The sequence below is a fragment of the Hyla sarda genome, chromosome 1 (genome assembly GCF_029499605.1).
Source record: "Hyla sarda isolate aHylSar1 chromosome 1, aHylSar1.hap1, whole genome shotgun sequence".
NCBI classification, from domain to species: domain Eukaryota; kingdom Metazoa; phylum Chordata; class Amphibia; order Anura; family Hylidae; genus Hyla; species Hyla sarda.
In genome coordinates this window covers 406,772,079-406,800,056 of record NC_079189.1, presented here as the reverse complement: position 1 = coordinate 406,800,056, position 27,978 = coordinate 406,772,079, and the positions used below count along the sequence as shown (strand labels likewise).

The window sequence follows — 27,978 nt, the reverse complement described above, 5'->3', positions numbered from 1 at the left end:
TGGGTAATTTCTGTACTCAGGAGAAATTGCGTTACAAATTTTTATTTTTTACAGTAACATGCTGGTGTTGCCCCATAGTTTTAATTTTCCCAAGCGGTAAAAGGAAAAAAAGACCCGCAAAATTTGTAACGCAATTTCTACTGAGTACGGAAATACCCCATATGTGGGTGTAAAGTGATCTGTGGGCGCACAACAAGGCTCAGGAGGGAGAGCGCACTATGTACATTTGAGGTCTAAATTGGTGATTTGCACAGGGGTGGCTGATTTTACAGTGGTTCTGACATAAAAGCAAAACAATAAATACCCACATGTGACCCCATTTTGGAAACTACACCCCTCATGCAATGTAACAAGGGGTATAGTGAGCCTTAACATTCCACAGGTGTTTGATGAATTTCCATTAAAGTTGGATGTTAAAATGAAAAAAAATTAATTTTTTCACTAAAATGCTGGTGTTACCCAAAATTTTTCATTTTCACAAGGGAGAATAGGAAAAACGACCCCCAAAATTTGTAATCCCATTTCTTCTGAGTAAGAAAATACCCCATATGTGGATGTAAAGTGCTCTTCTGGCGCACTACAATGCTCAGTAGAGAAGGAGCGCCAATGGGATTTTGGAGAGAGAATGTGTCCAAAATTGAAGGCCATGTGTGTTTACAAAGCCCCCATAGTGCCATAATACTACCCCCCCCCACATGTGACCCCATTTTGGAAACTACACCCCTCACAGAATTTAATAAGTGGTACAGTGAGCCTTTACACCCCACAGGTGTCTGACAGATTTTTGGAACAGTGGTCTGTGAAAATGAAAAATAAAATGTCTCATTTGCACAACCCACTGTTCCAAAGATATGTCATATGCCAGTGGGGTGTAAATTCTCGCAGCCCCCCCTTATTAAATTCTGTGAGGGGTTTAGTTTCCAAAATGGGGTCACATGTGGGGGGTCCACTGTTCTGGCACAACGGGGGACTTTGTAAACGCACATGGCCCCCAGACTTCTGTTCCAAACAAATTCTCTCTCCAAAAGTTCAATCCTTCTCTTCTGAGCATTGTAGTTCGCCAGCAGAGCACTTGAAATCCACACATGGAGTATTTCCATACTCAGAAGAGATGGGGTTACAAATTTTGGGGGGCATTTTCTCCTATTACCACTTGTAAAAATTTTACATTTGGGGGAAAACTAGCATTTTAGTGAAATAAATAATTTACATATCCAAATTTAACGAAAAGTCTTCAAACACCTGTAGGGTGTTAAGGCTCACTGTACCCCTTGTTACGTTCCTTGAGGGGTGTAGTTTCCAAAATAGTATGCCATGTGGGGAGGGGGGGAGGTTGCTGTTCTGGCACCATAGGGGCTTCTTAAATGTGACATGCCCCCCAAAAACCATTTCAGAAAAACTCGCTCTACAAAATCCCACTGTCGCTCCTTCCCTTCTGAGCCCTCTAGTGCACCCACAGACCACTTGACATACATATATGAGGTATTTCCTTTCTTGAGAGAAATTGGGTTACAAATTTTAGGAAGATTTCTCTCCTTTTACCCCTTGTAAAAATTTTGCATTTTCTCCTTCACTTTGCTGCTATTCCTGTGCAACTGAACTTTGAAGCCCTGTTATGTCTTCCAAAAGTAAAAACATGTCAACTTTATGATGCAAACATAAAGTAGACATATTGTATATGTAAATTAATGTATAATTTATTTGGAATATCCATTTTCCTTATAAGCAGAGAGCTTCAAAGTAAAAAAATGCAAAATGTTCAATGAAATGATCCAAGTATCAACGAAATTTTACCACTAACATAAAGTAGAATATGTCACAAAAAACCCATCTCTGAATCAGAATGAAAAGTAAAAGCATCCCAGAGTTATTAATGCTTAAAGGGGTACTCTGCCCCTAGACATCTTATCCCCTATCCAAAGTCCCGCTGCTGGAGACCCCGGGGATTGCTGCTGCAGCACCCCGCTATCATTACTGCGCAGAGCGAGATCGCTCTGCACGTAATGACGGGCAATACAGGGGCCGTAGCATCGTTACGTCACGGCTCCGCCCCTCGTGACGTCATGGCCCGCCCCCGTCAATACAAGTCTATGGGAGGGGGCGTGGCAGTCATCACGCCCCTGCCGTAGACTTGCATTAAGGGGACGGGCCGTGATGTCATGAGGGGCGGAGCCATGACGTCACGCTGCTCCGGCCCCTGTATCGCCCGTCATTTCGCACAGTGCGAACTCGCTCTGTGCAGTAATGATGGCAAGGTACCACAGCGGCGATCCCCGGGGTCCCCAGCAGTGGGACTGCGGCGATCTGACATCTTATCCCCTATCCTTTGGATAGGGGATAAGATGCCAGGAGCGGAGTACCCCTTTAAAGTGACAGTGGTCAAATATGCAAAAAATGGCCAGGTCCTTAAAGGGGTACTCCGCCCCTTGACATCTTATCCCCTAACCAAAGGATAGGGGAGAAGATGTCAGACTGCCGGGGTCCCGCCACTGGTGACCACCGCAATATAGCAAGCAGCACCCACCTGTAACAGCTTCCACATGTAGCTGCCGTCACGCCACCTCTCACAGACTTGCATTGAGGGGACGGGACGTCACACAGGGGTGGAGTCGTGACGTCACGATCTTCCGTCCCCGTGGTCAGGAGGAATTAGCCAGAGAACCTCCAGCGCTTCCGGAAGCAGTTACAGGTGGGTGCTGCTTGCTATATTACGGGGGTCCCCAGTGGTGGGACCCTGGCGATCTTACATCTTATCCTCTATCCTTTGGATAGGGGATAAGATGTCTGGGGGTGGAGTACCCCTTTAAGGTGAAAATGGGCTGGGTCCTTGATGGTTTAAGGTGTTAATAGTTTCAACAAGTACACACGTGGCAATATCAAAGGGAAAAATAAGGATGATTTTATTTTTATTAGGGGAGGGGGTCTATCTAATTTTAAAGACTTTTTTTTTATTTTACACAGAGTCTGTTCCACTTTGGGGGTAGTATTACAGGGGCTGAAGGATTGATTGCACTGGCTCTCACTTCAGAGACACAATGCCATCATAAGCTATTAACCTTTCAAGTGGGTGGCATGCTCCACTTCCCTGCCATGTACTGTATATACTTTCCTGTACTTTCATTTTCAAATCCACCACCACAGAGTGGCCATTCAGGGCTCCTAGCATTGAGGATAAGTGTCTATGAGCCTTGGTGTTTGAAATTCATTGCGGCGCAATGCCGCTCACTTCCCCGGCAGGAGCCGTCCCTTCAACTACTGCTCCCATGATGGGAGCTGTAGTAGGGGGGATGGCTCCTGTCGGTGAAGTGGGTGGCATTGCGCCAAGATCCCCACTGGCCATCTCTATGTAGAATTCCCCGGCTGGCTGGTGTAGTGAAGTCAGGAGGAGTCTCTTACATTGAGCAGGCCGACTGGGGATCGCGACCCTCCAAGATACCAGGATTCATCTTGCACAAGCCATGTAAATATATGACTGAGCATAACCCTTGGCAATGCTACCTACCTTATTACATTGCTTTCCCAAATACCTTCTTTCATCAGCAAAATGCAATTTCACTAGTCTGAAATAATAAACTCTGATATTACTATCAAAAAAGGGGACGGACTGGGGAGTAAATATTGATGAGGCAAGGGAGCTGGGTGAATTAATATGCAAGTAACCCCTCCACGCTCCAGACCACACTAACAGCCACAACCCCTAACACGTCCTCAGTCATGCCCTAGCCACGCCTGCACCTGCAGATTGGGAATACCTCTTAACAGCAATAATATCAGTCTGTCACCTAAGTTTAGAAGGACATCCGATACTGACAGACTGACAAAAACCCCCATCATTACCACTACAGGCCATATAAGTGATTACATACAGTTATATCAGGTGACTGACAACAACCCCCATCATTACCACTACAGACCATATAAGTGATTACATACAGTTATATCAGGTGACTGACAATAACCCCCATCATTACCACTACAGGCCATATAAGTGATTACATACAGTTATATCAGGTGACTGACAATAACCCCCATCACTACCACAACAGACTATATATATGATTACATACAGTTATATCAGGTGACTGACAACAACCCCCATCATTACCACTACAGACCATATAAGTGATTACATACAGTTATATCAGGTGACTGACAACAACCCCCATCATTACCACTACAGACCATATAAGTGATTACATACAGTTATATCAGGTGACTGACAATAACCCCCATCATTACCACTACAGACCATATAAGTGATTACATACAGTTATATCAGACTATGTCTTCTCTGATCGGAGTAGTTCCCCTTCCTTTTTCTTCTCCAGGTCAGACCGCCATGATAATTTTTTTTGGCTACGACTCATCTTTGGAGAACATGGCGGAAAAAAAATATTTTAAGCTCCGAATGTCACCCACATTAGGCTGGAGGCAGAATGTCCCCCACATTAGGCTGGTGGCAGAATGTCCCCCACTTTAGGCTGGCGGCAGAATGTCCCCCACATTTGGCTAGCAGCAGAATGTCCCCCATATTATATAGCAGTAGCATCTGGAATGTCCTGCCGGATCTGGGATGGTTGAGAGGTATGTGCTTACTCTTCAAGGGAGAGGAGCTTGAACAGCTCAGAGTAGGTGGCAGCAATGTGCAATGCCCCACGGGTGCTGACCCACTGTGCCACAAGTGGCAGCCAGCCAGGCAGGAAGAATGGGGCAAACTGAAACTAAAGAAAGTGTCAGACACAGCAGAGCTGAACAGGTGTTTATAAGCTGAGCAGATGTTGTGAAAACAGCTTGCCAAGATGACTACAGGTGCAGGCTGGCTGGCATAAGCTGCTAGCTGACAGAAAAGATGTAGAACAGTCCAAGTTAAGTATACAGGCAGGATCAGGAACACAGGTACAGCAGACAGACAGGATCAGGAACACATGTACAGCAGACAGACAGGATCAGGAACTCAAGTTCAGAAGACAGGGTTCAGGGACCTTAGTAATACAGGAAACACAACCTCTCTGAGGCATCAGGTTGAGAAGGTTTATAAATGGAGTGCCAGGCAGGGATAGGAAGAGGATCCATCAGTCAGAGCACACTGTCTCTATTAGATTCAGCCAGTGCTTGTGCAGGGACTCAAGTGGACAGAGCAGAAAGTGCAGCAGGAGGCACTCCAGAGCAGCAAGGCCAGGAAGCACAGCACATACATGGCATAGAGGATGTTGCATGATGATGGTAAGGACCAGGACACATGGAACGCTGGTGGTTGCCAACCAGCAGCATTACACAATGCATTGAGGTGGGCCAGTACAGGAGGTGTTACCCCGTACCCTTGCTGCCCTGTCCGGCAGCCTCCTTTCAGTGTCCCCTGGGCCCCTGGTGCTTGTTTCCCCGCTGTATATATATTTTGCAATGTATTATAATATATAATGTGTTGTTGCTTTAAGAAATGTACCATGTGATTGTTACCTAGGAGGTACCAGTCACCAGGTGATCCCAGGGGTGACCTATGGGCTCCCTGCTAGTCTCCCCCCTATAATTCCTGGGAGGAGCTAGCTCGCTCTCTTTGAGCTCTGCTCTTGTTGCTGAGGTCTAGTGCAGTCAAGTCGAGTCCTAGTGAGTGTGTCCAGAGTCATGGGAGGCCTAAAGTCAAGGCTGCAGCCACAGTCAATTGCAAGTAAGCTACAGTCATAGCTTTGTCAGTCAAGTCAAGTCAGTCCCTGTCAGCAACTGTCAAGTCAGCGGGGCCTGCAGTAAATGGTCCAGTCCTACTACAAGTCCCAGTAAGCCCTTAACCCCTTAAGGATCAAGGACGTACCGGTACGTCCTGAGTCCTTTCCCTTTCTATAACACGGGGCCATGACGTGGCCCTGCGTCATAGCAGGTCGTGCACAACCTCTAACAACGGCAGGGACCCGTCGTTATTAACCCTTTAGACACGGCGTTCAAAGTTGAATGCCGCGTCTAAAGTGAAACTGAAACCATGCCGGTTAGCTCAGGGGGCTGTTCGGGATCGCCGCGGCGTCCCGAACAGCTGTAGGGCACGAGGAGGGTCTCCTACCTTGCCTCCTGGTGTCCAATCGCCGAATGACTGCTCAGTGCCTGAGATCCAGGCATGAGCAGTCAAGCGGAAGAATCATTGATTACTGGTTTCCTATGAGAAACCAGTGATCAATGTAAAAAATCAGTGTGTGCAGTGTTATAGGTCCCTACGGGAGCTATAACATTGCAAAAAAAAAGTGAATAAAGATCATTTAACACCTCCCCTAATAAAAGTTTGAATCACCACCCTTTTCCCATTTAAAAAGAAAAAAAAACAGTGTAAATAAAACATATGTGGTATCGCCATGTGCGGAAATGTGCGAATTATAAAAATATATCATTATTTAAACCGCACGGTCAATGGCAAAAATAGTGTATTTTTGGTCACTTTTTATATCATGAAAAAATTTATAAAAAATGACCAACAAGTTCGATCAATACAAAAATGGTACCGCAAAAAATTTCAGATCATGGCGCAAAAAATTTGCCCTCATACTGCCCCATATGCGGAAAAATAAAAAAGTTATAGGCGTCAGAAGATGACAATTTTAAACGTATACATTTTCCTGCATGTAGTTATGATTTTTTTCAGAAGTACGACAAAATCAAACCTATATAAGTAAGGTATCATTTTAACCGTATGGACCTACAGAATAAAGGGAATGTGTCATTTATACCGAAAAATGTACTGCGTAGAAACAGAAGCCCCCAAAAGTTACAAAATGGTGGGTTTTTTTTTTCAATTTTGTCTCTCAATTATTTTTTTTTCCATTTCGCCGTATATTTTTGGCTAAAATGACTGATGTCATTACAAAGTAGAATTGGTGATGCAAAAAATAAGCCATAATATGGATTTTTAGGTGCCAAATTGAAAGAGTTATGATTTTTTAAAGGTAAGGAGGAAAAAATGAAAGTGGAAGACCTGTAGTTTAAAGGCAGAATGTGGGGAAGTAGGAGCGCAGAAAGGTGTATTAGAGCCAGGGCTGCCATCAGAAATTTTGGGGACCCTCACACAGCTCAAGGCCTGGCCCTCCCCCAGCTGGAAGGGGGGCATGCCGTTCCCAGCATGGAGCACTGGCTGACACGCCCCTCCATGTACCCCATAGAGATACATGGAGGGGGTGTGCTGGCCGCGGCTTCCTGCAGGGTAAAGACGTGCAGGAGATCGGGGGGCGGGGGGGGGGATCCCAGCACTTGGACCCCCCCTGCGATCTATCTTATCCCCTAACAGTTATTTTTTACCAGACTACTCCTTTAACAGAGGGGCCTACCCAAACTATATGGAAGCAACTAATAACAGATGGGCCTACCCAAACTATATAGGGGGCTCCATATAGTTTGGGTAGGCCCCTCTGTTAATAGTTGCCCCCATAGGTCTAGGTAGAAACCACAGGGCCCGATGCAAAAAATTACCTCGGGACTCCCTACCCCTCCCACCTGCCTGTCCCCCCCCCCTTGGGACCATTTTTTTGGTGGGGGGGGGGGTCTGACTGCTGAGACACCCACCGATCACCTCGGTTGAAGTGGTTCTCCAGCTGTTGGAAAGCTAAAACTCCCATCATGTCTGGAGAGCCTCTGGCAATGGGAGTTGTAGTTTTGTAACAGCTGGAGAGACACAGATTGGACACAGTTTTACCCATCATCACTGCAGAACTTATAAGCGACTACAGCTCTGATGGGACAGTCAGGAAAATACACAATGATATCAGTGACCTGAGTGACGTCTTCTGACCTGAGTGATATCTTCTCTGTTATCTTTTCTTCTCCATCTGGTCCAGAGACCAGGTCTTCCTCCAGCTCCATCTTCTCTGCAGAGTCTGACATCCAGACATCGTTGGCTCCTCACTATATCAGCAGATCCTCATCCTCTGCATGAAGATAGTAATCATTCTAACCTTGCCAGAAAGTACCCTAAATAATATACTGCCCCACACTGTACCCTGAATATAATACAGCCCCACACTGTACCCTGAATACTGCTATACACTGTACCCTTAATATAATACTGCTATACACTGTACCCACTAAACATAATGCTGCCCCACACTGTACCCTAAATATAATACTGCCCCACACTGTACCCTGAATATAATACAGCCCCACACTGTACCCTGAATACTGCTATACACTGTACCCTTAATATAATACTGCTATACACTGTACCCACTAAACATAATGCTGCCCCACACTGTACCCTAAATATAATACTGCCCCACACTGTACCCTGAATATAATACTGCCATACACTGTACCCACTAAATATAATACTGCCACACACTGTATCCACTGAATATAATCCTGCCACACACTGTATCCACTGAATATAATACTGCCACACACTATAACCTGAATATAATCCTGCCGCACACTGTATCCACTGAATATAATACTGCCACACACTGTAACCTGAATATAATACTGCTATACACTGTACCCTGAATATAATACTGCTATACACTGTACCCTGAATATAATACTGCTATACACTGTACCTTGAATATAATCCTGCCACACACTGTACCCTGAATATAATACTACCACACATGCATACACATCATATATACATATACACCCCCTCTTATCCTCTGTGTCCTCATGACCCCATAACCCCCCCCACCAAACCTCTCCTCATCACCCCCATAACCCTTGCATCTCTCATCAACCCCATAACCCCCCTGCACCTCTCATCAACCCCCATAACCCCCTGCACCTCTTATGACCCCCATAACCTCCCCCTACACCTCTCATCACCCCCATAACCCCCCTGCACCTCTTATGACCCCCATAACACCCCCCTGCACCTCTTATCACCCCCATAACACCCCCCTGCATCTCTTATCACCCCCATAACACCCCCGCACCTATCATCCCCATAACCCCCCTGCACCTTTTATCCCCCCCCCCATAACACCCCCCCTGCACCTCTTATCACCCCCATAACACCCCCCCCTGCAACTCTTATCACCCCCATAACACCCCCCTGCATCTCTTATCACCCCCATAACACCCCCTCTGCACCTTTTATCACCCCCATAACACCCCTTTGCACCTCTTATCACCCCCATAACACCCCCTGCATCTCTTATCACCCCCATAACACCCCCTGCACCTTTTATCACCCCCATAACACCCCCGCACCTATCATCATCCCCATAACCCCCCCTGCACCTTTTATCCCCCCCATAACACCCCCCTGCACCTCTTATCACCCCCATAACACCCCCCCTGCAACTCTTATCACCCCCATAACACCCCCCCCCTGCACCTTTTATCACCCCCATAACACCCCCCCTGCACCTTTTATCACCCCCATAACACCCCCCTGCACCTTTTATCACCCCCATAACACCCCCGCACCTATCATCATCCCCATAACCCCCCTGCACCTTTTATCCCCCCCCATTACACCCCCCGCTCCCCGTGCTTTACTTACCATGCCGGGGATCGTTGTAGCGGCGTGAGGCTGCAGCTGCTCCGAGCGCTGGACGGTGCAGGGACAGGTCAGGTGATTGGAGTGGACGTGCGTGCTTGCGCGGGGCACGTGACGTCTCTACTCCCATCAGCCCCTGACCTGTCCAGTGTAATGAGAAATTCTGTGTCTTGACAAGTTCTGTGTCCCGGTGAGCAGACACACCCTCCCATCAACCAATCACGGTGCAATCACAGTGTCTGTGTCAGCAGCTCTGCTGATCGGGACACAGAACTTGTCAAGACACAGAATTTCTCATTAGACCGGCCCTACTATGATTCTTAAGGGGCCCGCACTCCAGAAATAGATAATTTCATGTGCGGGCCCCCCGGACTATGAGGCCCGGTCATAATTCTGGCGGGCACCAAGCGGTCAGTGAGTGACAGTCGCAGTCACTCACTGACAGGCCAATAATAAAAAAAAAAGTCCAGGGACGTCCGGGCCCCCTGAAGCTCCGGGCCCCATACAGGTGTATGGGTTGTACCCCCCTGATGGCGGCCCTGATTAGAGCCACGTACAGGAGATTTAATAGGTCACAGTAGAATAATAGATGCAAGGTTAATGTCCTAAGCTGATCTGAGTTTTTTTTTTTTTTATTCTGTTCATTGGATAACCCCTTTAAGAACACAGGGTGTACCTGTACGCTCTGGTCCTGTTACCATTGTTTGAAGCGTGCTCATGAGCTGAGCATGCTTCATACCATGTGGGTCCTGCTTGCTCTAAGCAGCTAGGACCAGGATTAATGGCGGACATCACCGATTGGGCCGATGCCCGGCATTAACCCTTTAGACGCACACAAAGTTGATCACTGTATCAAAAATTTTAAGAAAATTATCCCGTCAGCTCAGCCAAAATTGTGCAATTTTGGTCACTTCATATACCATAAATAAAAAAAAAATAAAGGTCAAAAAGTCCCTTTAAAACAAAAATACCAAAAAAACTAGAGACCACGGTGCAAGAATTGTGCCCTCATATAGCATCGTATGAGGAAAAATAAAAAAGTTATAGGGGTCAGAAGATTTTAAACCTACTAATTTTGGTGCATGTAGTTTAAATTTTTTTAAAGTAGTAAAATAAAATAAAACCTACATAAATTGGGTATCCTTGTAATTGTATGTACCTACAGAATAAAGATAAGGTGTCATTTTTACTGAAAAGTGCACTACGTAGAAACAGAAGGCCCCAAAGTTACAAAATGGCGTTTTTTTTTATTTCACCCCACAAATAAGTTTTGCCACAGATTAGGTTATAAAATAAGTAATGTCATTACAAAGAACTATATGGGTCTGTAGGTGCGAAATTGAAAGCATAACGATTTTTAGAAGGGGATGAGGAAAAAAACTAATATGAAAAAACTAAAACTGGCCAGTTCCTTAAGGCAAAAATTAGCTGAGTCCTTAAAGGGGTACTCCACTGGAATTTTTTTTTTTTTTAAATCAACTGGTGCCTGAAAGTTAAACAGATTTGTAAATTACTCCTATTTAAAAATCTTAATCTTTCCAGTACTTATCAGCAGCTGTATGCTACAGGAGAAGTTCTTTTCTTTTTGAATTTCCTTTCTGCTTGACCACAGTGCTCTCTGCTGACACCTCTGTCCATTTTAAGAACTGTCCAGAGTAGTAGCAAATCCCCATAGAAAATCTCTTTTGTTCTGGACAGTTTCTGACATAAACAGAGGTGTCAGAAGAGAGCACTTGTGGTCAGACAGAAAGGAAATTCAAAAAGAAAGAACTTTCTCTGTAGTATACAGCACTTTCTCTGTAGTATACAGCAGTACCGGAAGGATTAAGATTTTTTTTTATAGAAGTAATTTACAAATCTGTTAAACTTTCTGGCACCAGTTGTTTTAAAAGAAAATGTTTCCCAGCAGAGTACCCCTTTAACGGGTTAATTCAATACCATTTTTAGACTGAAAAATTCTATAGAAGTAAATCACAAAAGTCTTCAAAATATAATTGTGTGTCACAATGCACATCCTGGCAACATCGTATTGTTTAAATAAATGGAAGTCTTGTTTGCATTTTCTTAAACGTTCAAACGTTTTGAATTGAATTCCTAACAGACCTCTATATGGCTGCATTCACACCTTGTTTTTACGTTACGGGCGCCGGATCTGGGGGAGGGGCAAACTGGGCTCTCCTGTACCCCAGCCGGGCCAGCGCTGAAATCCATTTGCTTTAATGAGCCGACCGGAGTTAAACAGTGACTCCGATCGGCTCATTTTTTACCCGTATCCAGTTTTGTGACGGGACCCAAAACCGTTGTAAATAATGAGCCGACTGGAGTCACCGTTTCACTCCGGTCAGCTCATTAAAGTAAATGGATTTCAGCGCTGGTCTGGCTGGGGTACGGGAGAGCCCGGTTTGCCCCTCCCCCAGCCGGATCCGGCACCCGTACCGTAAAAACGAGGTGTGAATGCAGCCTAAGGCTTGTTTTAATTCTTTGTTTCTCAAGCTGTAGATAATTGGGTTCAGAAATGGTGTTAAAACTGCATAGAAAACAGAAACCATTTTGTATACAGTAAAGTTATCGCTGCAGCAGGTCTCAAATACCTAAACAAGACTGATCCATAGTAAATGGAATAGACAGTTCCATAGTAAGTGTGACGTAGAGGTAAAAAGAGCATTGCGAAGCCCAGAAGTTGATGAAGTAGCAATAACGATCATTAGGATGTAGACATAGGATGCCATCATAAGACCAAAGCATCCAATCAATACAACCCTAGCAAGAAAGAAAGATGACTTCACTCACCTTGGTACATTACAAGAATGTTTGACTATTGGTGAGAAAGCACAAAATACATGATCAATTTCATTAGAGCAACAAAAAGACAGTTGGCTGACAGGTATAATATCAACATAGCAATAAAACTAGTAATCCAAGCACCAATGCCCAACAAAATGCAGAATTTCTCAGTCATTATAATAAAGTAATGCAAAGGGTAGCATATAGCTATGTAGCAATCAAAAGACATTATGACAATTAAAACATTCTCAGTGGACCCAAAGAAAAAGATAAAATAGAGCTGTGCTAAATAACCAGCCATAGAAATCTTCCTGCCTTGAACAAGGAAATCAAACAACATTTTGTGTACAGGAACTGAAATATATCAAATCTCTAAAAAAGAAGAAAGAAAGAAATATACAGGTTTATGAAGCTGCTGGTCACATTTCACTAAGCATATGATAATGTGATTGGGAGACGATAGAAAGAAACAAAAGAATGAGAACAACTTTTGTCTGGAGCCCCCGAGAAAATCCTAGTTATGTAAATCCAGAAATGTTGGTGGCATTTAGGCTATTAATTAAATCTGCAATTGCATCTAAATAGCATACCCATTAGTCATTATTCAATTTGCAGTAATAAAAAAAGACTAGTACATAAAAAATATATAATTTTTTTCTACACAAATAACAGTAATGTTTGGCAGACATCAAAGCCATAGAAGAAAACATAAAAACATGCACGCAGGTACAAAATAAGAGAGAGCAGGACACAGTAATATAGAACCTCAAGAAACTGAGGAAACTGAAGTGATCAGCAACAAAGAGAAATAGTCACATAAAGAAAATAAAAAATTCATAAACTATGGTGCCAATAGATCATCACAATACCCCAATGTGACTAGACTGACCACAATATGGCCACTGAACCTCCAAAAAGAATAACCAAACATGAAAAACAACCCACCCAGGGGCAGGGGACAGAATAAGAGAGAGAGAGAGAGAGAGAGAGAGAGAGAGAGAGAGAGAGAGAGAGAGAGAGAGAGAGAGAGAAGAAGTAAAAAGGGGGTGGGATTTGGTGTCATGAAAAATATTTTTCAATATTTTACTTACAACATACAATGCATTTGGAAAGTCTTTAGGTCGCTTATTTCCACTCTCAGTGTTGCAAAGTAAAAACAGAAATCTTTGCTAATTTACTGAAAAGGAAAAGCTAAATTATTGCATTTTACTCAGTACTTAGGCAATTACAGCCTCAAGTCTTTTTGGTTTGCATATCTGGATTTGGGGATTTTCTTCAATTCTCCTCTGCAGATCCTCTAAAGCTAAGGCTGGATGTGGATAGTCAGTGGAAGCCATTTTCAGGTGTCTTCAGAGATGTTTGATTGGGTTCAAGTCAGGGCTTTGGCTGACCATTCAAGGACATTCACAGAGTTGTCCCAAAGCCACTTCTGTGTTCTCTTGGCTGTTAGGTCCATTGACTTGTTGGAAGGTGAACCTTTGGCCAAGACTGAGGTCCCCAGCACTTAGGATCTGGTTATCTCTGTACTATGCACCATTAACCTCTTTAGGACATAGGACGTTCTGGAACGTCCCCGCTACCTGGGCTTTAATGCCCAAGGAAGTTAGAGAACGTCCTGTTGTATTTCCGGTCTCTGCCGCGTGCCGGGCAGAGATCGGAACGGCATGTGCGATTTTCTCTTATTCCGGGCTGATTGGGTCTCTGGTGACCCGATCACCCGGAAAATAGGGATGCTCGGACCTGTGAGTGACAGGCCCCAGCATCCTGCAGGGTAGTAGTGAGGTCGCAATGCTGTGATCTCCTCCCATCCCCTGCCATTGGTCAGAACTGATTCTGACCAATGGCAGAGCAGGACGGTGGGTTGCCATGGAAACCCCCCATTCTGCCCACCCCTGGATGTCAGGCAGAACGGGGGGAGAACATGGAGGCCGGTACCTGGAGGAGAAGACTCGTGGGGCCCGGCAATCATCGCAGATATTCACCGGAGATCTCGGCTCAGGTAGGGAATCGACGGTGGGGGGGGGGGGGGGGGGGGGGGAGAAATGAAACTGAAAGTAAAGTGATTTTTACTGTGGCAACCACTAGGAAGGCCGAACTGCAACTCCCAGCATGCCCAGACAGCCAAAGGCTGTCTGGGCATGCTGGAAGTTGTAGTTTTGCAACATCTGGAGGGTCACAGTTTGGGGACCACTGTTACAGTGGTGCCCAAACTGTAGCCCTCCAGATGTTGCCAAACTACAACTCTCAGCATGCCTAGACTGCCCAGGCATGCTGGGAGTTATAGTTCTGTAACATCTGTCCCTTCAGATTTTGCAATTTTCATGAAATTTTTTAAAATTGCTGCTCTACTTTGAAGCCCTCCAATTTTTCAAAAAGTAAAAATATGTCCATTCTATGATGCCAACATAAAATAGACATGTTGTATTTGTGAATAAAAATAAAATGTATTTGGAATATCCATTTTCCTTACAAGCAGAGAGCTTCAAAGTTAGAAAAATACTAAATTTTAAAAATTTTCATGAAATTTGGGAATTTTTCACAAAAAAAGGATGCAAGTAACGCCGAAAATTTACCACCAAAATAAAGTAGAATATGTCATGAAAAAACTGTCTCAGAATCAGAATATTCGGTAAAAACATCTTAGAGTTATTAATGCTTAAAGTGACAGTGGTCAGATGTGCAAAAAACGCTCTGGTCCTAAGGTGTAAAATGGCCTGGTCCTTAAGGGGTTAAAGGGGTACTCCGGTGGAAAACTTTTTTTTTTTTAAATGGACTGGTGCCAGAAAGTTAAACAGATTTGTAAATTACTTCTATTAAAAAATCGTTATCCTTCCAGTGCTTATTAGCAGCTGTATGCTACAGAGGAAATTCTTTGCTTTTTGAATTTCTTTTTTGTCTTGTCCACAGTGCTCTCTGCTGACACCTCTGTCAGTGTCAGGAACTGTCCAGAGCAGCATAGGTATGCTATGAGGATTTTCTCCTGCTCTGGACAGTTCCTGATGACACCTGATGCCCGTATCAGGAACTGTCCAGAGCAGGAGAAAATCCTCATAGCAAACCTATGCTGCTCTGGACAGTTCCTGACACTGACAGGTGTCAGCAGAGAGCACTGTGGACAAGACAAAAAAGAAATTCAAAAATCTAAGAATTTCCTCTGTAGCATACAGCTGTTAAAGTACTGGAAGGATAAAGATTAAAAAATCTAGAAGTAATTCACAAATCTGTTTAACTTTCTGGCACCAGTTGAATAAAAAAATTATGTTTTCCACCGGAATACCCCTTTAAGCTTTTTCTTTACTCTGACCAGTCTCCCTATCCCAGTCACTGAAAACCACCTCCATATGATGCAGCCACCACAATGCTTCACTGTAGGGCTGGTATTGGAAAGGTGATGAGCAGTGCCTGGTTTCCTACAGACAAGATGCTTAGAATTGAAGTTAAAAAGTTCAGTCTTGGTTTCTTGAGACCAGAGAATCTTGTGATGGTTGTGTAATGTCCTCTTATTTGTTTTTGCATTTATCTGTTTAGGTGTGTATTCACACGCTAGTTTGTTGAGAGCAGTTGGCTAGTCCACCTGGATAGGGAATGGTTAATGCTCTGGACGAATGGTAACTAGGGTGTGTCTATTTGAAGCCAGACTTCTCTGCAGTCTGTGCTGTTTATTCAGTGCAATACTATGATGTCTACTAGTTTAATGCCACCATGTCTGTGTGTGCAATACACTTCCAAGTCTGCTTGAGCTTGCACCTTGCATTTATCTTGTGATATAATCTGAGTTTTAGCCATGCATAAAAAGTCTTGCTCATTGTAGCTTTTAGTCTGTGTTACATTTGTCGGTTTTAAGATTATATCTGTTTAGCTTTGTCTGCTTTCACACTGTCTGAGTCTAGTCTAGTTTTACCTGAGCTCTGTATTTTATATTCCTGGTTCTGTGTCCCAGTGTGAACAGTGTCTTATATTTATATCCTATTTGGTTGATCTGATCTTTGTACTTGTAACTGTATGTGAACAGTGTTTTATTTTACCCGTTCAGTTTTAGTGTTTTGGCTCAGTTCTTCCGCTATCCCCTTCATCTCCTGGATTCTGCTGTATACTCATATCATGCCTAATTTTGTTCATTTTTATCATGTCTTCCGTTTATCTTGTATCCGGTTTTGTGAACTGTTTGTTAATTCACTATATTCTGTTCTGTTTGTGAGTTCTGCCTGTTGGTATTTGTATTGTCTAGTAGTTTTCAGTTTCTGGCCTGTGACCAACTATGTTTATTATTTGTTTTTAGGCCACTGCACTTTAGTGTAGGAAGGGACCGGCTCCCAGTTGTCGACTAACAGTTTAGGGTTAGTGGACAAGTAGTCAGGGAGAGATGTTTTAGGGTCAGTTTAGGGCTCACTCTCCCTGTCCCCCCGGTCGGTCCTTGACAGGTTGACTTCTAGAGGCTTCTCGGCCATCCATCTTTGGGGCTCAGCCAGAGTGACCATTGGGTTTTTGGTCAGTGTCGCCACTCTTTCCAAGTCCATTTTCCCCTGATAACGTAGTTTGGTGGGGCATCCAGCTGTAGGAAGAGACCTGGTTGTTCCAAATTTCTTCCCTTTAAGAATTCTGAACTTTTCCAAATCTGTGCCTCTGTGCCAATCCTTCAAGAACAATAAAGCAACACTGAAATATAGTAGCACACCAAAAAATATATATTATTCCATATACTTTTATTAGAAAAGAAGCAAAAACAGTTTTGGCAGTGAGGTTCCTGGTGGCCCTGTCCTCTCATACATGGCGTACCACTCTCTTCTCCAGTCTGTGACGCTCGCTTTTTACTACTGGAATTTTCATATGCAAGTATAGTGATATGTATACTGAATGTGTGCGGCTGCTATTGGTATCTTATTTCCTGTTTCACTAGGGTTATTTTGATTGTACTATTCCAGGCACTTGTCACCTTATTTTTTTTTGCTACCTTTTTTTTTTTTTGCTTCTTCTTTTCTAATAAAATTTTATATGGAACAATATATATTTTTTGGTGTGCTACTATGTTTCAGTGTTGCCTTCTTGTTCTTTAAATAGTGTCTCTTATCACGGAGTAGCACCCAGCTTTATTTATTAGGTTGAGCCCCCCTTACTCTCTTTCCTCTGTGCCAATCCTGTCGCTGAGCTCTACAGGCAGTTCTTCCCTCCTCATGGCTTGGTTTTTGCTCTGATATGCATTGTCAGCTGCAGGATTTTATATAGACAAGGGTGTGTCTTTACAAATCAATCAACTGAATTTACCACAGGCATAGAAACATGTTATAGGTCTATTCACACATACAGTATCCTACACATATTTGATGCACAGGATTTGAAGCTGCAGATTCTATACTGCAGCGTTCAATGTAAACTAAATGACTGAATACATCTTTGAATCTGCATCTTCAAAACCAGAGCACTAAATATGCGCAGGATACTGTACGTGTGAATATACCCTAAAGAAAAGAAAGGGTCTGAATTTTAGTTTTTCTTTTTCTAAATTTTGCTTTTTTTTAATTCTGTTTTCATATGGTATTGAGTGCAGATTAATAGGGAGGAAAGAAGATAGGGAAGTTTTTTTATTTAACAATAACACAATGTGACATAAGTAAAAGGGTGTGAAGTAAACAGTACAGATAAAAGCTTACACATTTAGGACATATCAACATTTTAAGTCATAATCAAGACTATGACTAATCTTTTTAATGTTAGAAACCTGTAAACTTTTGCCTGTACTACTGGCTTCTTATGAGTTTTAAGATAAATGCTACAAATAAAGGTTTGATCCATGATTTTAATGAAGCAGGGACTATTCCATCATTTAGTGACTACAGCTTGCAGCCAAAGTGAGGTCAACGTGCTGGCTGTGTTAAAGATATATCATGCACAAAAACGTATCCTTTGGATAAGGCATAAGTTTTAGATCTCTCATGCATGGAACTCCGGCTCTCCCTGGGAATAGGGTGTATCAACCCCCGCATGAAGCAGTGGGCCTCTATGGGAGGGACGTTTGGCTATTTCTGGATCTCCCATAAAGATACATGGAGGGGGCGTGTCAGCCCTTGCTTCATACAGGGCACGCTGAGGAGCCTTTTTAAGGCTACATTCAAACTATGGAATTTCTGATGCAGCAGCAGCAGCCTCCCATTGTCTTTAAACACTGCAGAATTTCTGTGGCAGAATTTTCTTGACTCTATTTCAAATTCTGAACTCTGCCAAAAGAATGATTATGTTCATTCTTTCAGTGGAATTCATTCAGAAATGTATTGCCATCTATGGAAACCAAATAGTACAAGTGCTGACTGAGTCTGCACCTACTGAGCACAGAGTGTATATTCTGTAGTGTAAACCCTGCCTAAGGGTACATCCATGTGTTGATAACTCGAAGTGGGTTTCCTGCTGTGGGAGATCAGCTACAAGTTACACTACCATTCAATTTAACCCCTTAAGGACGCAGCTCATTTTCACCTTAAGGACGCAGGCCTTTTTTGGAAATCTGACCACTGTCACTGCGTGGCCCCGCGTCATAGCGGGTCGGGCCCGGCTGGGACCCGTGGCTAATAGCGCGCGGCATTGATCACGATGCCGCGTGCTATTAACCCTTTAGATGCGGCGTTCAAAGTTGAACGCCGCTTCTAAAGTGAAAGTGAAAGCATGCCGGTTAGCTCAGGGAGGTGTTCGGGATAGCCACGGCGAAATTGCGGCATCTCGAACAGCTTACAAGACAGCCAAAGGATCCCTACCTGCCTCCTCGCTGTCCGATCGCCAAATGACTGCTCAGTGCCTGAGATCCAGGCATGAGCAGTCAAGCGGCAGAATCATCGATCACTGGTTTCTTATGAGAAACCACTGATCAATGTAAAAGATCAGTGTGTGCAGTGTTATAGGTCCCTATGGGAGCTATAACACTGCAAAAAAAAAAAAGTGAATAAAGATCATTTAACACCTCCCCTATTAAAAGTTTGAATCACCATAACAAAATAAACATATATGGTATCGCCGCGTGCGGAAATGTCTGTTATAAAAATATATTGTTAATTAAACCGCACGGTCAATGGCGTACGCGCAAAAAAATTCCAAAGTCCAAAATAGTGCATTTTTGGTCTCTTTTTATATCATGAAAAAATTTATAAAAAGCGATCAATAAGTCCTATCAATGCAAAAATGGTACCGCTAAAAACTTCAGATCACGGCGCAAAACACTTAGCCCTCATACCGCCCCATACACGGAAAAATAAAAAAGTTATAGGGGTCAGAAGATGACAATTTTAAACGTATTAATTTTCCTGCATGTAGTTATGATTTTTTCCAGAAGTACGACAAAATTAAACCTATACAAGTAGGGTATCATTTTAATCGTATGGACCTACAGAATAAAGATCAGGTGTCATTTTTACCGAAAAATGTACTACGTAGAAACGAAAGCCCCCAAAAGTTACAAAACTGTGTTTTTTTTTTCAATTTTGTCTCACAATGATTTTTTTTTCCGTTTCGCCGTTTTGATGTCATTACAAATTAGAAATGGTGGCGCAAAAAATAAGCCATCATATGGATTTTTAGGTGCAAAATTGAAAGAGTTATGATTTATAAAGGCAAGGAGGAAAAAAAGGAAAATGCAAAAACGTAAAAAGCCCGGGTCCTTAAGGGGTTAAGCATTAATAACTCTGGGATGATTTAACCTTTCATTATGATTCCAAGATAGTTTTTTCGTGACATATTCTATTTTAACACAGTGGCAAATTTTCGTCATTACTTGCATTCTTTCTTAGTGAAAAATTCCCAAATTTCATGAAAATTTTGAAAATTTGCATTTTTCTAACTTTGAAACTCTATACTTGTAAGGAAAATGGATATTCCAAATAAATTATATATTGATTCACAAATACAATATGTCTACTTTCTGTTGACATCATAAAGTTGACATGTTTTTATTTTTTGAAGACATCAGTGGGCTTCAAAGTACAGCAGCAATTTTCAAAATTTTCACGAAAATTTCAAAATCAGAATTTTTCAGGGAATGGTTAAGTTTGAAGTGGATTGAGGGGCCTTTCTGTGAGAAATACCCCATAAATGACCCCATTATAGAAACTACACCCCTCAAAGTATTCAAAATGACATTCAGAAAGTTTAACCCTTTAGGTGTTTCACAAGAATAGCAGAAAAGTGGAGGAGAAAAATCTAAATCTGCATTTTTTACATTAACATGTTCTTGTAGCCCCATTTTTTCATTTTTAAAAGTGGTAGAAAAAGCCCCCCAAAATTTGTAGCCCAATTTCTCTTAAGTATGGAAATACCTCATATGTTGACATAAAGTGATCTGCGGGCTCATAACATGGCTCAATAGGGGAAAGAGCAACTGTGGGATTTTTTAAAACAAATTTTGCTGTCATGGTTTTTGGGGGCCATGTTGCATTTAGGAAGCCCCTATGGTGCCAGAATAGCAAACAAAAAAACAAAAACACATGCCATACTATTGTGGAAACTACACCCCTCAAGGAATGTAACAAGGGGTATATTGAGCCTTAACGCCTCACAGGTGTTTGATGACTTTGCGTTGAAGTAGGACATGAAAATGGAAAATTTGATTTTTAATACTAAAATGATGGTGTTACCCCAAATTTTTCTTTTTCACAAGGGGTCATTTTGGGGTATTTTGGACCCCAAAATGTAAAGCCGATTAAGAAAACACCCCATATGTGGACATTTAGTGCTCTGGTGGCGCACTACAATGCTCAGAAGACAAGGTACAAAATTTGTTTTTTTGAAAAAAACAAACCACATGGCATAATATTTTGGAAACTAAACCCCTCAAAGAACGTAACAAGGGGTACAGTGAGCCTCAACACCCCACAGATGTTTGACGACTTTTTGTTAAAGTTGGATGTGTCAATGAATTTTTTTTTTTTTTACTAAAATGCTGGTTTTCCCCCAAATTTTTTATTTTTACAAGGGTTAATAGGAGAAAATTCCCCCCAAAATTTGTAACTCCATCTCTTCTGAGTATGGAAATACCCCATGTGTGGATGTCAAGTGCTCTGCTGGCGCACTACAATGCTCAGAAAAGAAGAAGTCACATTTGACTTTTGGAAAGCAAATTTTGCAGAAATGGTTTTTGGGGTGCATGTCGCACTTAGGAAGCCCCTATGGTGCCAGAACAGCAGAACCCACATGGCATACTATTTTGGAAACTAAACCCCTCAAGGAACATAACAAGGGGTATAGTGAGCCTTAACACCCCACAGGTGTTAGACAAATTTCCGTTAAAATTGGACGTGAAAATGAAAAGCTTGATTTTTTTCACTAAAATGCTGGTGTTACCCCAAATTTTTTATTTTCACAGGGAGTAATAGGTGTGTGGTGAACTACAATGCTCAGAAGAGAAGGAGCGCCATTGAGCTTTTGGTGAGAGAATTTGATTGGAATAGAAGTTGGGGGCCATGTGCGTTTACAAAGCGCCCCGTGCTGCTAGAACAGTGGACCCCCCCCCATGTGACCCCATTTTGGAAACTACACCCCTCACAGAATTTAATGAGGGCATGCAGTGAGTATTTACACCCCACTGGCATTTGACAGAACTTTGGAACCATGGGCTGTGCAAATGAAAAATTTAATTTTTTATTTTCACGGACCACTGTTCCAAAAATCTGTCAAACACCTGTGGGGTGTAAATGCTCACTGTACCCCTTATTACATTATGTGAGGGGTGTAGTTTCCAAAATGGGATTACATGTGGGAGGGGTCCACTGTTCCGGCACTATGGGGGCTTTGTAAACATACATGGCCTTTCGGACACATTCTCTCTCCAAAAGCCAAATGGCGCTCCTTCTCTTCTGAGCATTGTAGTTCACCCGCAGAGCTCTTTACATCCACAAATGGGGTATGTTCTTACTCAGAAGAAATGGGGCTACAAATTTTGGGGGGCTTTTTTCCTATTCTCCCTTGTGAAAATGCTAAATGTAGGGTAACACCAGCATTTTAGTGAATAAATAATTTTTTTTTCATTTTCACATCCAACGTTAACGAAAAATCGTCAAACAAATTTATGTGTTAACGCTCACTATACCCCTTGTTACATTCCGTGAGGGGTGTAGTTTCCAAAATGGGGTCACATCTGGGTATTTATTGTTTTGCGTTCATGTCAGAGCCTCTGTAAAATCAGCCACCACTGTGCAAATCACCAATTTAGGCCTCAAATGTACATGCCACGCTCTCATTTCTGAACCATGTTGTGTGCCCGCAGAGCATTTTACACCCACATATGGGGTAATTCTGTACTCAGGAGAAATTGCGTTACAATTTTTGGGGATCTTTTTCCTTTTACCGCTTGTGAAAATTAAAAGTATGGGGCAACACCAGCATGTTAGTGTAAAAAATTAAATTTTTTTACACTAACATGCTGGTGTAGACCCAACTTTAAGGGGTAAAAGGAGAAAAAGCCCCCCAAAATTTGTAACGCAATTTCTCCCGAGTACGGCGATACCCCATATGTTGTACTAAACTGTTGCCTTGAAATACGACAGAGCTCCAAAGCGAGAGAGCGCCATGCGCATTTGAGGCCTAAATTGAGGATTTGCATCCGCCACCAAAATACCCTAAGGCAGTGTTTCCCAAACAGGGTGTCTCCAGCTGTTGCAAAACTCCCAGCATGCCTTGACAGTCAGTGGGAGTTGTTGATTTTGAACAGCTGGAGGCTGTGTTTTAGAAACAGTGCCTTACAAGACGTTTTTTATTTTCATTGGGGGGACTGTGTAGGGGTGTATGTATATGTAGTGTGTTACTTTTTGTTGTGTAGGTGTAGTGTAGTGTTTTTAGGGTACATTCACACAGTTGGGTTTACAGTGAGTTTCTCGCCGGGAGTTTGAGGCTGCGGCGGAAAATTTGCTGCATCTCAAACTTGCAGCAGAAAACTCGCTGTAAAACCCCCGCCCGTGTGGGGGGGAGGGGGGGGAACTGTAAAACTGAACAATTAAAATCCAATGTTAATTAACCCGCACGGTCAATGGAGTACACGTAAAACAATTCCGAAGTCCAAAATTGCATGTTTTTGGTCACTTTGTATACCCTAGAAAAATGTATAAAAAGCAATCAAAAATCACTGCAGGCTGCACTGTAACCCAGTCATCTCTGTTTTCAGACAGGAGTGAGCCTTTACTTCCTGGACTTTATTTCAGTATGTGCTTTAGCTAGGACAAAGAAGATGCTGCAGCCGGACAGGATTGTGTTCTGGCTGGTAATAGAAACCCCTAGTGTTTTTATTTTTTTTTAATAAGCCACGTTTTTTATAAAAAGGAGATAAAATGTTTTTATGAAGTATATTAGAATTGGTTAATGTTATGGCAAGTTTTGCATAATATAAAAAGTGTTTGATTCTGACAGTGCCCATTTAAGGGTGGAACATGAGTGATGAGGTAGGGGCCAGAAGAAGTAGATAGCTGCAAAATGGATGTTGCCCACTCTACTCCACAGCTGTATTGTTTCTGTATCCTGTATGTTTCTACAATAAACAAGTTGGAACATTTTGCATTAAAGTACCTCGCCCCATGACATCTCATCCCCTAATCCAAAGGATAGGATCTCTGATCGATCTCCGGCCTGGCACCCCAGTAATCTGCATGCACAGCCACAGCCGTCACACCCTCTCCCATAGACATTAATGGAGGGGTGTGATGACCATGGCTGCCCAAAGCCCAGCATAGCTGGCATCTGAACATAAATGTTCTGAACACTAGGGTGCCGCACTTAAGATAGGGGATAAAAGATGTCTAGGAGCGGAGGGCTATTCTTATCTACCACTAACATATACTTCAGTGGTATAGCCATATGCTTACTGACTAGTAGAATAAAGTTAAAGGGTAACTCTCATTAAAAATTTTTTGCTATTGCACTCCTTATGGTAAAATATTTCTAATATACTTTGGTTAAAAAAATGAAGTTTGTTATGTTTTATTTGTGCTTAAAAAAGCTCAAGAGCACATTTTCCCCCATCTTATACACAGACTTAGGACCGAAGCACAAACACAGGAAGTGCAGGCTTGAGTGCTGAGGGGGGTGTGTCTAACCAACAGCATATGGCAGTTAAAGGGGTATTCCAGGCCCAAACTTTTTTTTAACTGGCTCCGGAAAGTTAAACAGATTTGTAAATTACTTCTATTAAAAAATCTTAATCCTTCCAATAGTTATTAGCTTCTGAAGTTGAGTTGTTGTTTTCTGTCTAACTGCTTTCTGATGACTCACGTCCTGGGAGCTGTGCAATTCCTATGGGGATATTTTCCCATCATGCACAGCTCCCGGGACGTGACATCATCATTGAGCAGTTAGACAGAAAACTTCAGAAGCTAATAACTATTGGAAGGATTAAGATTTTTTAATAGAAGTAACTTACAAATCTGTTTAACTTTCCGGAGCCAGTTGATATATATAAAAAAGTTTTTGCCTGGAATACCCCTTTAAGTGTGAGAGGAGCTATGAGAGGAGCACTCCAGGCTGCACTTCCTGTGTTTGGACCTCGGTCCTAAGTCTGTGTATAAGATGGGGGAAATGTGCTCTTGAGCTTTTTTATGCACAAATAAAACATAGAAAACTAATTTTTTTTTTAAACAAAGTATATTAGAAATATTTTTTATTTACCAAAAGGAGTGCTATAGCAAAAATTAATTTTAATGAGTTACCCTTTAAGGACTTAGGGTGCATTCACACCATGTTTACGAGATCGTGCTACCAGATCCGACTGGGAAATTTAAAAACCGGGCACTCCCGTATCCCATCTGGACCGGCGCCAAATTTCATTCATTTTAATGGACTGAAAACTGTGGTATGCCACAAAACCGGATGCGGGGCAAAAATAAGCCGTCCGGAGTCTATCCGGTCTATTTGACTCCGGTCGGCAGATTAAAATGAATGAGATTCGGCGCCGGTCCGGCTGGGATATGGAAGCGCCTGGTTTTAAAATTTCCTAGCCGGATTCAGCAACCGGATTTCATAAACATGGTGTGAATTCACCCTATGAGAGTGGTGCTCATGCTCCACGTGAAAAGATCATTGCCTGTGTGTAAGGACCACAAAGTTTCAAAGGGGCTTAACGCTCTGGGAGTACATTTACGCCTAGGTGCTTTCAATCACAGACGTCAAGTCCGTTAATTTACGCCCTGCATTCTTAACAGATTAAGTTGATTTAATAGTGCGGTTTGGTGCGTTGTTCAGTCCACTCAACATAGCGCCCATGAATGGCATTTTCTGCTCTCCGCCACAGTATATGTTGGCATTCAGTTCTTGGTGGGTTGCTGGTGGAAACTCAGCCTATAAGGAGTTAAAACAACTGTACTATCATATTCGCATATAGTCCGGTGTATGTGTGTCAATGGGTGTGACGGAGAGTGCGTTAGATTGGCCGTGAGGAAAGCAGGAAGCAGGAACTAGCGAGTGACGAGGACAGTGCCCGGATCTGCTGCAGTGTGTGTGCTGTGTGGAGCGCGGCTCGGTGGTACCGGAGGCTGCTGGTAGTAGGTATGGTGCCTCATGAGGTTCCTTGGAATGACAGTGTGTGACCACAGAGCAGAACCGGGAATCGTTGTTCTGTACAGTCGTGAAACTCCGGCTCTTCAGAACTATGGCGGCGGCGGGTCACTCTGCTGCCCCCTAATGGTGGGTGAGCGGGGTCGTCACGGTGTTTACAGATCAACACAGGGTTACACCAAAGCGTGAACGTGTAGGCCAGTGTTTCCCAACCAGGGTGTCTCCAGCTGTTGCAAAATTACAACTCCCAGCATGCCCGGACAGCCTACGGCTGTCCAGGCATGCTGGGAGTTGTAGTTTTGCAACAGCTGGAGACACCCTGGTTGGGAAACACTGGTGTAGGCGATGTCCCCAGATCAATGAACTTTTGTACCATGTTAATAACTAGTGGAAGGCCAAAACAATTATGGCGCCTCCTCCCGGAGTGGCTCAATTGTGTAGTTTTCTACTTAAAGGAGAACTCCGAAATAGAAATAGTACATACCTACCTTCGCTCCTCCGGTAACTGACTCCAACCTCTGCCGCGATCCTCTTCCCGGTTGCTGGTGGTCGGCGGGTCATACTGCACTCAGCCAATCACCGGCCGCAGCGAAGTCCAGACTCGGCCGGCGATAGGCTGAGCGGCAGTGTGACGTTTTCGGCCCCGGCAGCAGGTGCCGGTGTAGTGAAGAATTGTGTGTCTTGAAGCGTTCTCACACTGCCGCTCAGCCTATCACCGGCCGAGTCGGGACTTCGCTGCGGCCGGTGATTGGCTGAGTGCAGTATGACTCGCCGGCAACCAGGAAGAGGATCGCGGCGGAGACCGGAGCCACTGGGGAAGCGAAGGAAGGTATGTACCCATTTATTTTTTTACTGCCGGCAATATGGACGATAATTTTCCTATTCCGGAGTTCTCCTTTAAGGTCTAGGGCAGTGTTTCCCAACCAGACTGCCTCCAGCTGTTGCAAAACTACAACTCCCAGCATGCCCTGAAAACCATCATTAGTGCTTCCATCAGACTCCTTCACCTCCATCCCACCAAAAACAGGATGCCCATGTATACTGTAGTGAAGGGAAGAGGATGACATTTATTTCAGTGGCCTGAACGGAGTCACTTAGTCACTGAGTTTGTGATGTATGCGCTATTTTTAAGTGGACTGGACAGCATGGTAGACCATGCTTTTGAGTCCGCCTAAAATTGCGCATATGCCTCAAACTCTGTCATTAGGTGACTGGGCCATTAAGGGTCTATTCACACGTACAGTATTCTGTGCAGATTTGATGCGCAGGATTTTCTGCTGCAGATCTCAGTGTAAACTAAATGACTGAACACAGCTTGAAATCCTGCGCATCAAATCAGCGCAGAATATTGTACGTGTGAATAGACCCTTAAGGGGTACTCCACCCCAAAATATCTTATCCCATATCCCCCAGCGGCGGGACACCCACGATCTCGGGTGCAGCACCCCAGACATCCAGTTCACGGAGCGAACTTCGCTCTGTGCCGGAAGACTGGCGATGTGGGGTGGAGGCTCATGATGTCACGACCATGCACCCTCAATGCAAGTCTATCGGAGGGGGCGTAACGGCCGTCACGCCCCCTCCCATAGACTTGCATTGAGGGGGCATGGCTGTGATGTCACGAGCCTCCAGTGCTGCACCCCAGCGATCAGACATCTTATCCCCCTATCCTTTGTATAGGGCATAAGATGTCTAGGGGTGGGGTATCCCTTTAGGGTATGTTCACACATACAGGATCCTGCGCAGATTTGATGCGCAGGATTTGTAACTGCAGATTTGAAGCTGTGCTCATTTAGTTTACATTGAAATCTGCAGCAGGCGCATCAAATCTGCGTTCGTGTGATATGATTATTATGAATATGAATTATTAATATGATATAATATGAATAGCATCTGTTGCTCTCTGTTACAGTATATGTTAGCAACCTGTTTTCAGCGGGTTGCCGACAGGTACATCTGGCTGAAGCCCTAACGCAGTGGGAACTTAGCCTTAGGCCAGATTTACGTTGCCATCAGGCTCCACTAAAGGGATCTCCGTCGGCAAGTAGATCGTAACGTCGGGAGTTTACCTGATAAAAAATAGTGCTTGCTAGTAAACTACTGGATTCCCAACAGACTCAATTCAATCAATGGGATCCGTCGTGACCCCAGCCGAATGGACCCAGATTCGTACAGAGCACAACAGCAATGTGAACCACAGTGTTTACCTTTTTGTTTTATAC

General features: G+C 43.4%; 1 protein-coding gene across 4 annotated transcripts in view; it reads left to right on the top strand.

Annotated features, from left to right (window-relative positions):
- TEP1 (telomerase associated protein 1) overlaps positions 1-27,978 on the top strand; it is a 148,718-nt gene that overhangs the window by 32,547 nt on the left and 88,193 nt on the right. The window contains exon 1 of one of the 4 annotated variants that reach the window (XM_056528585.1): positions 25,414-25,516. The exons of 1 other annotated variant lie outside the window; for it this stretch is intronic. The gene's annotated coding sequence lies outside the window, so the exon portion shown is untranslated. 2 more of the 4 variants (XM_056528584.1, XM_056528587.1) reach the window with 2 other exon arrangements.